General features: G+C 40.9%; 1 protein-coding gene across 4 annotated transcripts in view; it reads left to right on the forward strand.

The window, feature by feature from the left end:
* Positions 1-14,499, forward strand: part of SORCS2 (sortilin related VPS10 domain containing receptor 2) — a 1,257,082-nt gene that overhangs the window by 396,778 nt on the left and 845,805 nt on the right. The window lies entirely within an intron of this gene.

The raw sequence follows: 14,499 nt of genomic DNA on the forward strand, positions 1-14,499 counted from the left end.
TGACCTCTGGAATATCATATTCCATGCCCTCTGCTCCTTTAATGTAGAAGCTGCTAGATTTTGTGTTATCCTGACTGTGACTCCACAGTACTTGAATTGTTTCTTTCTGGCTGCTTGTAATATTTTCTCCTTGACTGGGAAGCTCTAGAATTTGGCTATACTATTCTTGGAAGTTTTCTTTTTGGGATCCCTTTTAGGAGGTGATCAGTGGATTCTTTCAATTTGTATCTTACCTTCTTTTTCTAGAATATCAGGACAATTTCCCCTGACAATCTCTTGGAAGGTGGGGTCTAAGCACTTTTTTTTTTTTGATCATGGTTTTCAGGTAATCCAATAATTTTCAAATTATCTCTCCTGGATATATTTTCCAGGAAGATATTTCACATTGCCCCCTATCTTTTTTTATTCATTTGGATTTGCTTTATTGTGTCTTGGTTTTTCATAAAGCCATTAGCTCTCATTTGTTGAATCCTAATTCTTAGGCCATTATTTTCTTCAGAGAGCTTTTCCTTTTGACTTTTCAAGCTGTTGACTTTTTTTTTCATGACTACCCTGCATCACTTTTATTTCTCTCTTCATTTTTCTTCTACCTCTCTTACTATATCTTCAAAGTCCTTTCTGAGCACCTCTATGGCCTGAGACCAATTTATATTTTTCTTGGAGGCTTTGGGGATAGGAGCCCTGACATTGCTATCCTCTTCTAAGGGTGCATCTAAATTTCCCTTGTCACTAAAGAAACTTTCTACAATTCTCTTCTTTCTCTGTTTGCTCATCTTGGCCACCTATTTTTTACTTTAAACTCCTTCTTAAAGTGGGGCACTGCTTCCAGGCTACACGGTTCCAAGTTTCAGGTGGTTCAAAGTGATATGATTTATTGAGTTGCAGATTCTTCACCCACCTGGCCTGTGCTCTGGTCTGTAAATAACCCCAGGCCTACTTGCTTTTCAACCACAAAACAAAAGTTTTGTTTTGCTGTGTTGATAGCTCCACCGAGCCTGTGCCCCTCTGTCACCCGGGTTGCCACCACTCAAGGCTGTTTCCTGGTTTACAGCAATGGTACAACAACTGAGCTTCATCTCAGTACCAGCAGAGATTCCTGTAATCTCCCCCTGGCCAACAGCTCAGCCCACTCACCAGACCATGAGCTTAGTTCCAGAAGAAGCTGGCATTGCAGCTAATTCAGAAGTTCTGGAAGTCTCTTTCTCTGACACAGGCTGCCTGAGGCTAGATCTGTGTTTGCATGACCTTGGGGTTGGGTTCCACTCCCACCCCAGCACAGCAGATCCCTCTTGCTGACCTTCTAAAGCCATCTTTGGCTGGGAAATAATCTTACCCCATCCTATTGTGGGTTCTGCTACTCCAGGTATTGTTTTATATGGCATCATTTGAAGGGATTTTGAGGGATTTGAGGGAGAGCCCCCAAGGAGTCACTGCCAGTCCTCCACCATCTTCTCTTCCTCTCAGTTCTGACCAGGTCCCAACATGGCTGGCCATGCCCTGAAGTGTTCCTTTTACAGCTCTTACCCCTCTCTCCCTAGCCCCTACATGACCGAACTGCAGACTGGCCCTTTTCCTGACTCCCTCCCTTTCTTCCCTGTGACTATAGGCAAATTCAGAATGTAAACATCCCTTTACATAGAGCTCTGCATTTTATGCACTTACATAAATTGAGAGCCATCAGGGGTTCTATCATTCTCCCAATAACTCAGACTCACCATTTAGGTGTTCTCCTTGACTGCTCATTCTTTAATCATCCTCCATATCCAATCTGTTGCCAAGTTCTGTCATTTCTACTTTCATAATATCTCATGTACAAGCTCCCTTCTTTCCTGTGCAACTGCCAACACCCATGTCTGATCATGTCATACCGCCCCCCATCCCTCACTCAATAAACTTCAATGGCTACCATCACCTCCAGGATCAAAATAGAAAATCTTCTGTTTGGAATTCATTGCTTTTCATAACCTGGCCCTCTCTTACCTTTCTATTTTTTAAAACTTTACTTATTATCCTGAATTCTTTTCTTTTTCCAGGGGCAATGAGGGTTAAGTGACTTGCCCAGGGTCACACAGCTAGTAAGTGTCAAGTATCTGAGGTCGGATTTGAACTCAGGTCCTCCTGAATCCAGGGCCAGTGCTTTATCCACTGCACCACCTAGCTGCCCCCACCCCTGAATTCTTTAGCCCAGCAACACATGACTCCTGATCACTCTTTGAGCAAGACCCTCCTTCTCTTGACTACACATTTTAACTGGCTATCACCCAATCCCAGAATGCTCTCCTTCTTCATTCATGCCTCCTGGAGTCCCTAGATGCTTTCTAGACTCAGCTCCAATTCTGTCTCCCCTAATAAGGCTTTATCAATCCTATGTAATGCTAGTACTTTCCTTCTGTTGATTTTTTCCACTTTATCCTTTATATTGCCTGCTTAATTGTTTACATGTCATTTCCTTGAGAGATATAACTATTTTTCTTGCTTTTCTTTGTATTTCAAGCACTTAGCACAGTGACTGACATTATTAGGCATTTAATAAATGCTTGACAATAAACAAGTTAAATTGAATTATATATAGGACCTTCCGTTTGAAAACAGGGGAGCAGAATTTGACCTGTGCTCCTGAAGGACCTTGTGGTCCTTCAAATACTTTTATGTAGATAAGTTTAATATCTTCTGGCAGCCTCAGAGGCTTGTGACTTAGTTCTTTGGGATTAGAAGAGTAGGCTTCTTTCTCTACTTTCATGCTTTGTAAAATGAACATTCTGGACCAGATGAATTTTTGCCATTGTATTCCCAATCCTTAGCTCAGAGCTTGGCACATAGTAGGCACTTTAATAAGTGCTTTTTGACTTTATTTGACTATAATTTTCAGAGCACAGGGGAAGTAGAGCATATTTTGAGAGTTCAGGAGAGAGAGGTCACTTCTGGCAGGAAATTCAAGAAGGGTTGGAATAAGTAGTGATGACATAACTTAATCCCCTCCTTTTATAAATAAAGGAAACTGAGGCTCAAAAGAGGCCCAGTTCCATAAGTTCATAATTGCTGTTATGGATCAGATGAAATTGAACCCCAGACAATAGGCAGAGGTGCCAAAAGGTAATGTGGTCTGTGGAGAGCCAGTGTGTTTTGGTAGAAAGCACTGTAGATTCAGATTCAAATTCAAGTTCAACATGTAATGCTTTTAACTCCAATGTGACCCTGGATGAGTCACTTAACATCCCTGCTTTTTAAATTTCTCACTTGTAAAATTAGGATAATGTAACTTGTTCTACCTACTTCTTCATTCAGTTGTTTTGAAAAAATAAATCACATTGTAAACTTTAGAGTTCTCCAGAAATGAGAGCAAGGATGCAATTTGGGAAATGTAGGACATTCCAGATGCAGAGAATAACAGGAGCAAGTGGGCAGCAAACTTGGTCCAAATTCAAGGGGTTAAGAAGTCACCTCACCCGAGCTCCACAAAATCACTGAAGTTTCCTAGTTTTACATACAGGGAACCTGAGTCACACAGACTTGGCCACAGATGTAGCCAATTAATAGTAGACTTATGCTAAGAGTTTTTGATTGCTAAGGCAGCATTTGATTCACTGGGCCATACTGAATTTTTGGTCATAATAAAGAATAGCTCTCTAAACGGTAAAATCTTTTTCTGGCTAAACCAGCATGGGTCCTATTAGGTCTAATGGGCTGGTGTAGCAAGGCATCGCTATATTTTGCAAAAGCCCCATCTCTTCACAGCTGGATCTGGGGAAAGGGTGTGATGAGTGTATAATAACTGTTTCTCCCTTCTCTAAGCAAAAAAAACAAAAAAAAATAACAAAAACACCCCCCAGGATTACCTTTTAGATGCATTATCTCAGACTTTTCAAATTGGGCACTTTTTCACGAGAAAAATTATTTGAAATAATGTCCATATGGCTGTCTAGATATGGGCAAGCAGGGAGGAGCAGGAGGAGGGTATGAGACACTGAAGTGCAACTTCTGTTTTAAAAACAAGATCAGTAATTTACACCAACCTCTCAAAGACACCCAAGGCACTTTTTATGTTTCGAGAAGCATTATAGTAACAGCATCACAGCTTATCCAATTACCTTTTTACTGGCATAAATAGATCTGAAAAATGCTGAGTGTCCCAGGTAGAAATGCACAGTACTCATTGTCAAGAACAGTATACCAGTTCCATGATTTTGATCACAATGTAACCTGGAGCCACGATGACTAATCAGAGGAATGAGTGAATTAAGATTCAATCAGGTTGCAATAAATGGAGAGTAAATAATATTTTAAGAGAACAGCTGGGGTGGAAAAAAATCTACCAAGACTATTAAAATATACTTTATTCCTTAAGTAGGTTTGATGTAAAAATGCAATTTTCCACAGATCAGTCAAGTTCAGGCATTTATTTTCTACTGACTGGCTTTGATTTAGAATTGGTCTTTGATTCCTTGTAATGTTCTTTAGAAAAAGTAAACAAGAGACAAGTTGAACTTAGGGCTTAGGAACAAGGGGCAGAGGAAAGAGCCCTAGGCTTGGAATCAGAAGACAAGAGTTCAAGTCCCTTCTCTGTAACGTAATAGATGTATATATATACCCTTTGGGAAGCACTTCATCTCAATGGGATCCAGTTCCTTCATTTTTAAATTTGAGATAATACTTTTTACTTCTTATCCCCCAAGGCTATTATAAGGAGAATGCTTTCTGAAACTTAGAACACTTTACATATGAGCTCTTTCTATTTGTCTTTATCTTCATCTTTTTCATCATCTTCCTTGCTTTTGACTTTATCATCTTAGTCTTCCTTTTTGTTTTGTTTCTTTTCTCCTTCCTTTTTTATTCTTTTCCTTTTTCTTCTCTCCTTCAGCTTTCTTCCTCCTGTTTCTTTTCTCCTTCCTCTTTTCTCTTTCCTTTTCCCTTCTCCTGTTGCTTCTCTCCTTCCTTTTCTTTTTTCTTCCTTTTGTTCCTTTTCTCCTTTCTTTTTCTTCTCTTCCTCCTTTTCCTTTTTCCCCTTTTCCTTTTCTTCTCTTCCTCCTTTCCCCTCCTTTTCCTTCCTCCCTTTCCTTCTTTTTCTCCTTTTTATTTTCTCTCCTTTCTCTTTCTTCCTCCTTTTCTTCTTTTCTCTCTTTCCCTTCCTCCTCTTTCATATGAAGTCCTTTATTTTCACATTCTTTCAATGCCAATAGTCCGCATAAGTTTCCTGAGTAGTTACTCTTGTTTTCCCCAGCATCTGAGGATTTCCTTCAGCCTTGGTTGGTGGTGGGTTTATGGTAATAACAAACTTGGGTGAGGCAGATTTCTCTGTGGTGATACATGAGGAGATAAACCTGTTATGTCCAAGGCAACCCCAGCTAGACTGTGACCAGTAGTTTTTAGTTATTGACAACGCTGGTGACTTGACCAGTCTGTAGTTTCTTCCAGATCCTTTTTGAATGGTTTTGCTTCTTTTATAGACTTCTAAAAACATTATATGCATTTGAGTAAGTTGCTGCTCTCTGGAAGACACTGGATTCAGGACAAGGATTGTTTTTTCAAGAAAGATAAAATACTGAGTCAAAGATTTGCAAATGGAATGGGCCCTAGGGGTCATCAAATTCAACAATTTAACTGATCAAAGAAACTGAGACCTATAGAGGTTATATGACTTGCCCAGGGTCTCATAGGTAGTAAGTTTCTGAAGCGGGGTTTAAACACTAAATCCAGGGGCTCCAAGTCAGGCACTCTCCCACAGCATGCTTTTATAACTGTAAAATGCTATGTAAATCTTAGTTGTGATGCCAATTCTCTTCTATCTAGGGAAGAGGGGATGAGACATATTGAAAATTAAGCATTAAAGAAGACTAAAGCTTTTCCATAAAAGGATTATCTGAATCTGGAATGCTGAGTATAGGGAGGACTTGGAATGGGAGTTAGTATAACCATCCTCAAACATCTGAAGGGCTATCATGAGGAGAAGGGAGTGCATTCATTTTATCTGGCCCCATGGGATAAAGCTAGGGCAAATAGACGGAAGCTTTAATGTGGTGGACTTCAACTTGATAAATGTTCTAGTTATTGAAACTGTCCAAAGGTGGAGTGGGCTGACACAAGAAGCAGTGACCGTCCCTCCTCTGTAGCCTCCCTCTTCCCTGCAATAGTGGAAGGTCTTCAAGCGGAAGCTAGATGAATACTTCTCCATGATGTTACCAACAGGATTCATGGTTTGGATAGGGCTTGCCTTAGATGGCTTCTGAGGTCCCCCCTTAACTCTTGAGAGTGTACAATTTTGGGGTCCACATTCCCCCCTAGCTGAATGACTTGAAAAAATGATGGGGGCAAGAGGAGATTGTAAATATCCTGATGAAACAAGTACTACACAGAGTGAATTATAGCATGCTGGCTAGACATCTTCTTAACAGAGCAGCCATTAAGTAGAATATTTGCACCATTATTTCTTTTTACTGGAAACACTTACATGGATGGAAATATCCATTTTAATTAGCACTTACATGCTATGCATGGAGCCCGGGCCTGGGAGGGAATCTGATATTGTCTCATTGAACTCATTAGATAGGATGATGGTTTCTCCTGGTTTTTAATTAACACGTCTAAGTTAGGCTTAGAGAAAGTTATTGCTGATTTGTTAACTTGTTCAAGCTCTGAGATGTCACAGGCATAGCTAACATAGTTTGTACTTGGGTATTCCATTCATGGATGCTGAGCCGTCATGGGAACTCATTGTTGTGACTGCACTTGGATAATCATTCAATTATTTGGTAACTCTCCTATAACACCATTATAATAGCCAGCTAGGGATCATTTGTTAGACAGTATCTTTCAAACAGTTCTAGGCATTTTAGAAAAAAAAGGCCCTACAAAGGGGTCACTTAAAATTTGTGGTGAAAAGAACACTGGATTTGGATTTAGCCTCAGTTTTCTCATCTATAAAAAATCCTTTGTCTGGATCACATCTAAAGTCTCTTGTTCTTAATTGATGATTTTCTTAAGACAACTGTGGGAGAAATTGCACAATGAGATAGTAAAGAGCCTCCTGACATCTGCCTTCGTTTCTGAAGGGCTTCACTCTTTGGCTGAAACCCACATAAATGCTTTGGGAAGGGTTCAGAAAGTGTTTTCGAGAATGCAGATGTCCCTGAAAATTAGACCCAAACCCATCTCCAAAACCTTTGGGCATTCACCATGTGCAGGACCACAGACATTTTACAATGCCAACTGGCTCTCAGAATTTCCCTAGAGGGATAAAGCCCAAACTCACAGAGGAAAAAAAGAAAGCCTTCTAGATACATACTTCCTGATAATGTAAGTTCCCTGAGAGCTGCATCTCTGTTGTCTTTGTTGTTGTATCCTCAATGCATGCTGAATATGGTACTTGCACATGGTCAGGGCTTAATCAGTATTTGCCTGAATTGAATTCAGTTTCATCTGAGGCTCAGATGGTTTAGGTCAGGGAAGACTTCCTGAATTTGTCCTTAAAAGAAGAGAGTATTTCAGGGCAGCTAGGTGGCACAGTGGATAGAGCACCAGCCCTGATTTCAGGAGTACCTGAGTTCAAATCCGGCCTCAGACACTTAACACTTACTAGCTGTGTGACCCTGGGGAAGTCACTTAACCCCAATTGCCTCACAAAAACAAAAAAAAAAAGAAGAGAGTATTTCAATATGACAATATAGGAAGGTACATTCCTGTGATGGGACAACAAAATCTCTTTTGCCTATTAAGGCAGCTCAATGACACATTTTGTTAAGAATACTGGACATGGAGTCAGGAAGACCTGAGTTGAAATCCCTCTTCAGATACTTACTCCCCGTGTGATCCTGGGCAAGTCCCTTAACCTCTGTCTGCCTCTAGCTCCTCATCTGTCAAATGGGGATGATAATAGCATCTACCGCCTAGGGTTGTTGTGAGGATGAAATGAGATAAAGAATTTAAAATGTTTTGTAAACCACAAAGCAGTATGTAAATGCTAGTTATTATTTCACTGTATTAATTGGTTTTTTTCCAGCTCTTTGTCTTATTATCTGAGTCTTTTCTTAAAAGATAGAATCACCTTTCAAATGTGCTTAATATGCGTTGTATTTCTTCAGGACTCTACTACTGCCATGCATTCCTGTACAGCACTTGGTGGGGGTGGGGGGGATTTTGAATAATTCAGCGGCCATATTGTCTTTATGATGGACAGGAGTCCCATGTGAAACTATAAACTATGGTCATGTTAACACAGGAAATTAGAACTATAAAATCCCCTGTGGACCAGCCTGAATGAAAAGCTGAACAATGAGATTTTCAGTGGCTGCTGTGACTGTTTCTGTGCCTGTGCCTGAAGGCAGGGAGGGTGGGAGAAGGATGGGATCCTTTGCATCCTTGATAATTTTGGGGCCTTTTGCCATTCTAACAAAGCAGGGAACAGAGACCTAGGACAACAGAAGCCGTTGTGTGAGGAGGGGATGGAGAACACCTCCGACCCTTCTATAACAGCCGTTATTTAAGGAGAGTCAAGATAGGGTTACTGTTTGTTGAATTAGCAAATACAGCACATCAACTAGAGGAAAATGAGAAAGCTAGAATGTGATCAGAAAACATCACAAATATAAAGATGTTTTGTAAACAGTACAGAACAGTGGGAATGTTAGCCAATGTGTACCTAGGGACAGCTATGTGGCATAGTGGATAGAACCCCAGGACCTGGCGTCAGGAAGCCTTAGATATTTACTATCTGTGTAATCCTGGCCAAGTCACTTAACCTCTGCCTGCCTCAGTTTTGACAGCCGTAAAGTGGGGATAATAATAATAGCTCCTGCCTCCCAAGATTATTCTGAGGATAAAATGAACTGAAATTTGTAAAATTGTTTTACAAACCTTAAGAGGCTATATGACAGGGCTTTGTAACCCATAACACCTCTTGAGCTCTGTGAAAGGGTCCTGAAAATTCTTCTGTAACTTAAAATAGTAAAGAGATGATGAGGATGATGATGGTTAGAAAACTGAGATGCTAAAAATAAATGTCATAATTCAGTTTTGACGTATGTATAGTAAAATGAATATTGTGATATTGAATCAATCAATTGGGAAATAAGTATTGAGACACTAAGCACTTTTGCCAGTGTGTGCATAGTATGAGTTCATTTATACATTTTGACTTTGTGACCTTAAGCAGGGTAACAGTAAGATGGAAAATGGAAAAATTGGGAAGTGGACAATGACTTGGATACAAATCCTCACTGCACCATTATGAAGTTGTGTGACCTTTGGAAAGTCATTTCCTATCTTAGTGCCTCCACTTTCTCAAATGTATTATTAGAGGTATAGGTCCCTAGGCTTCCAGATTTTAAAGTCTTTGAGTCCTGGAATCCTTCATTTTCATTTTGCTTCTACGCCTGATATTCTGAGGTCCCTGTCCCCCTTGTCCAGCCAGCTGCATTCTACTATTCAAGGGAAACACAGATCAGGCAACAAACTATGGAGTTAGTGCTTTCCTCCCCATATCAGTGGAAGCAAAGTTTGCTTACAGATTCTATAATCAAAAGATGAGGCTCAAATACATAAGAATTGGGGAAAGGAGGGGGTGGCTATGTGGCACAGTGGATAAAGCACTGGCCCTGGATGCAGGAGGACCTGAGTTCAAATTTGGACTAAAACACTTGACACCAACTGTGTGACCCCAGGCAAGTCACTTAACCCTCATTGATCCCACCAAAAACAAACAAACAAACAAATAAAAAAGAACTGGAGAAAGGTGAAGCTAGCTTAACTTCATTTGTATATAACATTGGAACAGTCCATATCATTCATTTTGGTGTAGAAGGCCTTACAAAATATAGATCCAATCTCTCTTTCCATCATGTTCCATTATCACCTATACTCTGTGTTCCAGGCAAACTGGCCTGGCGGCCATTCCCTGTGTCTGGCATATGAACTTCCCCTGAAATTCCTAATGCCTGAAACAACTTCCTCCTCACATCACACATTTCTCCTTTTCTTCCTATCTGTTTTTCTATGCCCAGCTCAGGTGCCTTCCAAGGAAGTCTTCCCTGATTTCTTCCCTTTTCAATGATTTCCTCCTCTTCAGGTCTAATAGAATCACCCCGTTCTCTTATCATGTTAGAATGAGGATTCTTAACCTGGGTTCCATTTCAGGAGTCTGAGATCTTGGGTGGAGAAAAAAGAGACATCTTTGCAAAGTTTCACTTTCTGTAGATAGTTTTTCCCAGTTCCTTTTAAGGATTTCCCTTCACTCTAAAATCATCTTTGATTTAATCATAGCCACTGTTTATCTGACACTTTAGGATTTTCAAGAGTACATAGCATTTGGAGCTAAAAGGGACCTTATGATCCAATCACCTCCTTTTACAGATCAGGAAACTGAGGCACAGAGAAGTTAATTTCTTTATCTCTTCCCAAGGCTAGTTGGTCATTATAATGAAGCAAGCTTTGGTTTCTTTTATCATCTTTTCAGTTTTTCATGGTTGGAGTCATTGTTCATGCTTCCTTTTAGCCTTGGGAGATTTTTAATAAGGGTAAAAGAAAAAAACAACAACAACCTTACACACCAAGATTCCTTTTCCTAAAATATGCAGAATCAATTTCTTCTTAAATACAATTGAATTTCTCCCAAGGGGGAATGAATGTCTGAACAACTGAGACCTCTTTAGGTGCAGCCCGCATATCAGGTGAAGCAAAAAAAATGTTCTCTATGAAAAACCCCCAAGGTCTAAGTAGTGTGAGGTGTTTGGTGAACCTTGATCACTGGCACCATCCTCGGGCAGAGAAATTCTACTGTTGCAAGGAAGTTAAAGATGGAATGCCTCTCTGAAGTCATCTGGTCCAATCTCTTTATCTTACAGATAAGTAAACTATACCTCCTCCAAGGTCATACAAGGTAGTAAGTCAGAGACCAAGAATTTGAAGCTAGTCTGCTCGTTGCCTCTGAATCCTGATGCAGTTTCCATGATACACCTAGCTTTCTCCAATGACAAGCAGAATAATGAAGGGGATACCTTGTGTTCATTTGGGGAATGAGGGAAAGAGCTGGGTTGTGATCTGTTTGTATTACAATCACACAAGCCTTTGCTCAAGAAAGATGCCTTAACCAGAGAGGAGTGTTCCTAGAAAACCAAAGGAAATTTGAAGGAAATTAGGGCAGTATTTTTCAGACTGTCTTCCTTACGGAGATGAAGACCGCCCCCCACCCCCCCACCCGCCATGATCATCTAGCAAACCGAAGGAAAATGGAGTTGGGAAAAAAGATAGAATATTTTTACTTCTCCCTCCCCACCTTCCCTATCTTTATTTCCCTAGGAGATTTGCATTTATTGTAATCTATTTCCCAATGGGTTTTCCTATTTATTGCCTCCTGGGGTTAGGGGATCAGGGGTGGGGTGGAGGAAGTCTTCCTTTCTCTCTAATAGGAGTCAAAAGACAGTCATTGAGACTGAGCCAAGATCCACAGTAATGAAGAACCATGTACTTCAATACTTTGAGATCGTAGGATCATAGCACTAGAATGGAAAAAGGGTCCAAAAGAGGTCATAGGTTCAACTTCATTTTTTTCTTGTGTGGGGCAATGAGGGTAAAGTGACTTGCCCAAGGTCAGTCACACAGCTAGTAAGAGTCAAGTGCCTGAGGCAGAATTTGAACTCAGGTAATCCTGAATCCAGGGCCCATGCTTTATCCACAGGGCCACCTAACTGCCCCTGTTCAACTTCATTTTTATAGATGAAGAAATGTGAGGCTTATGGGAGGTTCAATGACTTGTCCAAGGTCACATGAATGTTAAGCTGGGAATGGAACCCATTTCCCCTGATTCAAGAACCAGTGATTTTTACCCCCACTGTACCACCTTAACAATAAACACCTACTCTGTGCAAAACAAATTGCTAGGGAGCTGGGACAAATACCAGGAAAGCTAAATACAACAGGATCTCTTTCCTTGAGGTGTTCCCAGTCTAGCAGGGGAACATTCATTCATTCATTCATTCATTCACTCATTTAACAAATGTATCAAGAACCGTTCTGTTTGAAGTTCTCTAACCATGATATAGAGGTGGCTCTGGATTCTCAAAGGTGGTTCCCAATGGACCACACCTTCTATTTGGAATTACCAAGATGGCAGACATTTCAAGTTCTAATGTGGACCATGTGCCAGGTGTGTGGACCATGAGCCAGGGCCTACATAGCTAAAATCAAGGATGCTCAACACCAGAAGGGCTACCACCCTGGGATGAATACATATGACCATGGCCCCTCACAAAGACTTTCTACTGCCTCAGTTTCCTCATCTGTAAAATGAGCTAGAGAAGGAAAGGGCAAACCACTCCTGTATCTTTGCCAAGACAACCCCAGATGGGGTCGCAAAGAGTCAGAATGACTGAAACAACTGAGTAACAACACACACACATATTTAATGTAAGATGTAGATTCAGTTCCCATGAAGCTTATCATCTAACAAGAAACCATATGACCCATACACAAACATACAATCCTTTACAAAGTTTTGTCGTGCTAAGTAGGGAAACAAATAACCTAAGACAAGTACAAAGTAATTTGTGAGTTTTGAGGGAAAAGACAAGGTTAAAGACAGCTTCCTTGGGGCAGCTAGGTGGCATACCAGCCCTGGAGTCAGGAGGACCTGAGTTCAAATCTGGCCTCAGACACTTGACACTATCTGTGTGACCCTGGGCAAGTCACTTAACCCCAATTGCCTCACCAAAAAAAAAAAAAAAAAAAAGACAGCTTCCTTAACCAGATGATGTCTGGGCTAGGCCTGATCTAAAGGTGAACATGGTGGGGAATGCATTCACAAAGTTCGGAAGGTCATGAGCATGGAGTCAGGGATGGCTGGGTTTGTGCCACAGGCAGACAGTCACTGAGATTGACTGGAACACATTCCATTTTATTTCAATCACTTCTACCTAAATGGGGATGACAGGAGCTTCCTGGAGGACCCCCCACACCTCCATGTGTTGGGACTTCTCTGCCACTTTGAAAAGGTCAGAGAAATACTTAAACTCAAGAAATGGAATAGTGAAGTTGCTGTCTATTTTTCACAGAATGCTCCATTACCCCGAGAATTCCTTGTGGCATGGGTGGACATCAGTTTGATGTAGTTTGCCAATAAAGTTCTTATGGTAGGCTTATGGTAGAGGTCATTTAAAACACAGCCTATCCTTTTGTCCTCCCCAAATGGGTTTAAAGCTTTTGCACACGTGTTTGTGGACTTGACAGAGTTTTACAGATAAATTAGATGGCCATCTGTGAGGCACAACCATTGTATCATTAAATTAAATTAGAGCATAGCTAATTTTTTTCTTGGGATATTATAGGGGCCCTTGTGAATAATAATATCATTAGGTATAACTGCAAAGTGCAATGTGATTTAACTTGTTATTGTAATAGAATAACATTCTTATTGTTGTTATGAGGTACGTGAAGCCATTTAGGCACAGGAGCATGATGATGGAGCAGAAAAAGCACTGCCTCAGGAGTTAGGAGACCTGAGTTCAAATATCACTAATTGGTGTGGCCCCGGACAAGTTATTTCACCTCCCTAGCCCTCACTTTCCTCATCTAAAATTGTGCTGGATGATGTCCAAGGTTCATTCTAGCTCTTGAGTTGGAGTGATTATCCAGGACTATGATCTACCCTTTGTTTGCTTCTGTTTCCCTCACTGTAAAATGAGTACAGTAATAGCTTTTATCTCCCAGGGTTGGTGGTGTGAAGATCAGATGACATATTTGTAAAGAACTTAGCACAGTAGGGGGCAGCTAGGTGGCACAGTGTATAGAGCACCAGCCCTGGATTCAGGAGGATCTGAGTTCAAATGCGGCCTCAGACACTTAACAATTACTGGCAGTGTGGCCCTGGGCAAGTCACTTAACCCCAATTGCCTCACAACCCCCCAAAAACCAAACCAAAACAAACAAAAACCCCCCAAAACTTAGCAGCATCTTAGCATTTAATCAAGGCTTGCTCTCTCCTTCCCTCCCTCCTTTTGTCTCTTCTTCCCTTACTCCTTCCCTCCCTCCTTCTGTCTTTCCTTCTCTCTCTCTTTTCCTTACTCCTTTCCTCCCTTTTTCTCTCTCCTCCCTTCCCATCCTCCTTTTTCCTGCCCTCTCTCTTTCTTTCTTTTTTCTCTCCCTCCTTTTCCTCCCTCCCTCTTTCACTCTCTCCCTTCCTCCACCCCTCCATCCCTTCATCCCTCCCTTTCTCTTTCTCTTTCTCCTTCCCCCCTCCTTCTTCCCTCTTATCCTCTTTCCTTCCCTTCTTTCCTTCTTTTCTTATCTCTCCTCATCTTCCTTCCCTCTCTCCCTTTTCTCCCTCTCTCCTCCTTTCACCCTACCAGAACTCTCAGAAGAGAAGACAAATAACTTCAGTGCCAGAAAGTAGATGCTAGATGTCAAATTAATGGTGATAATAATAGCAGCAACAGCAATATTTGCTTGTTTTCATATGGGGCTTTAGGGTGACAGAATGCTTTAAAATCCATTATCTCATGTGATTCTCACATGTAG

Source organism: Dromiciops gliroides, chromosome 6 (assembly GCF_019393635.1).
Source record: "Dromiciops gliroides isolate mDroGli1 chromosome 6, mDroGli1.pri, whole genome shotgun sequence".
In the NCBI taxonomy this organism is placed as follows: Eukaryota; Metazoa; Chordata; class Mammalia; order Microbiotheria; family Microbiotheriidae; genus Dromiciops; species Dromiciops gliroides.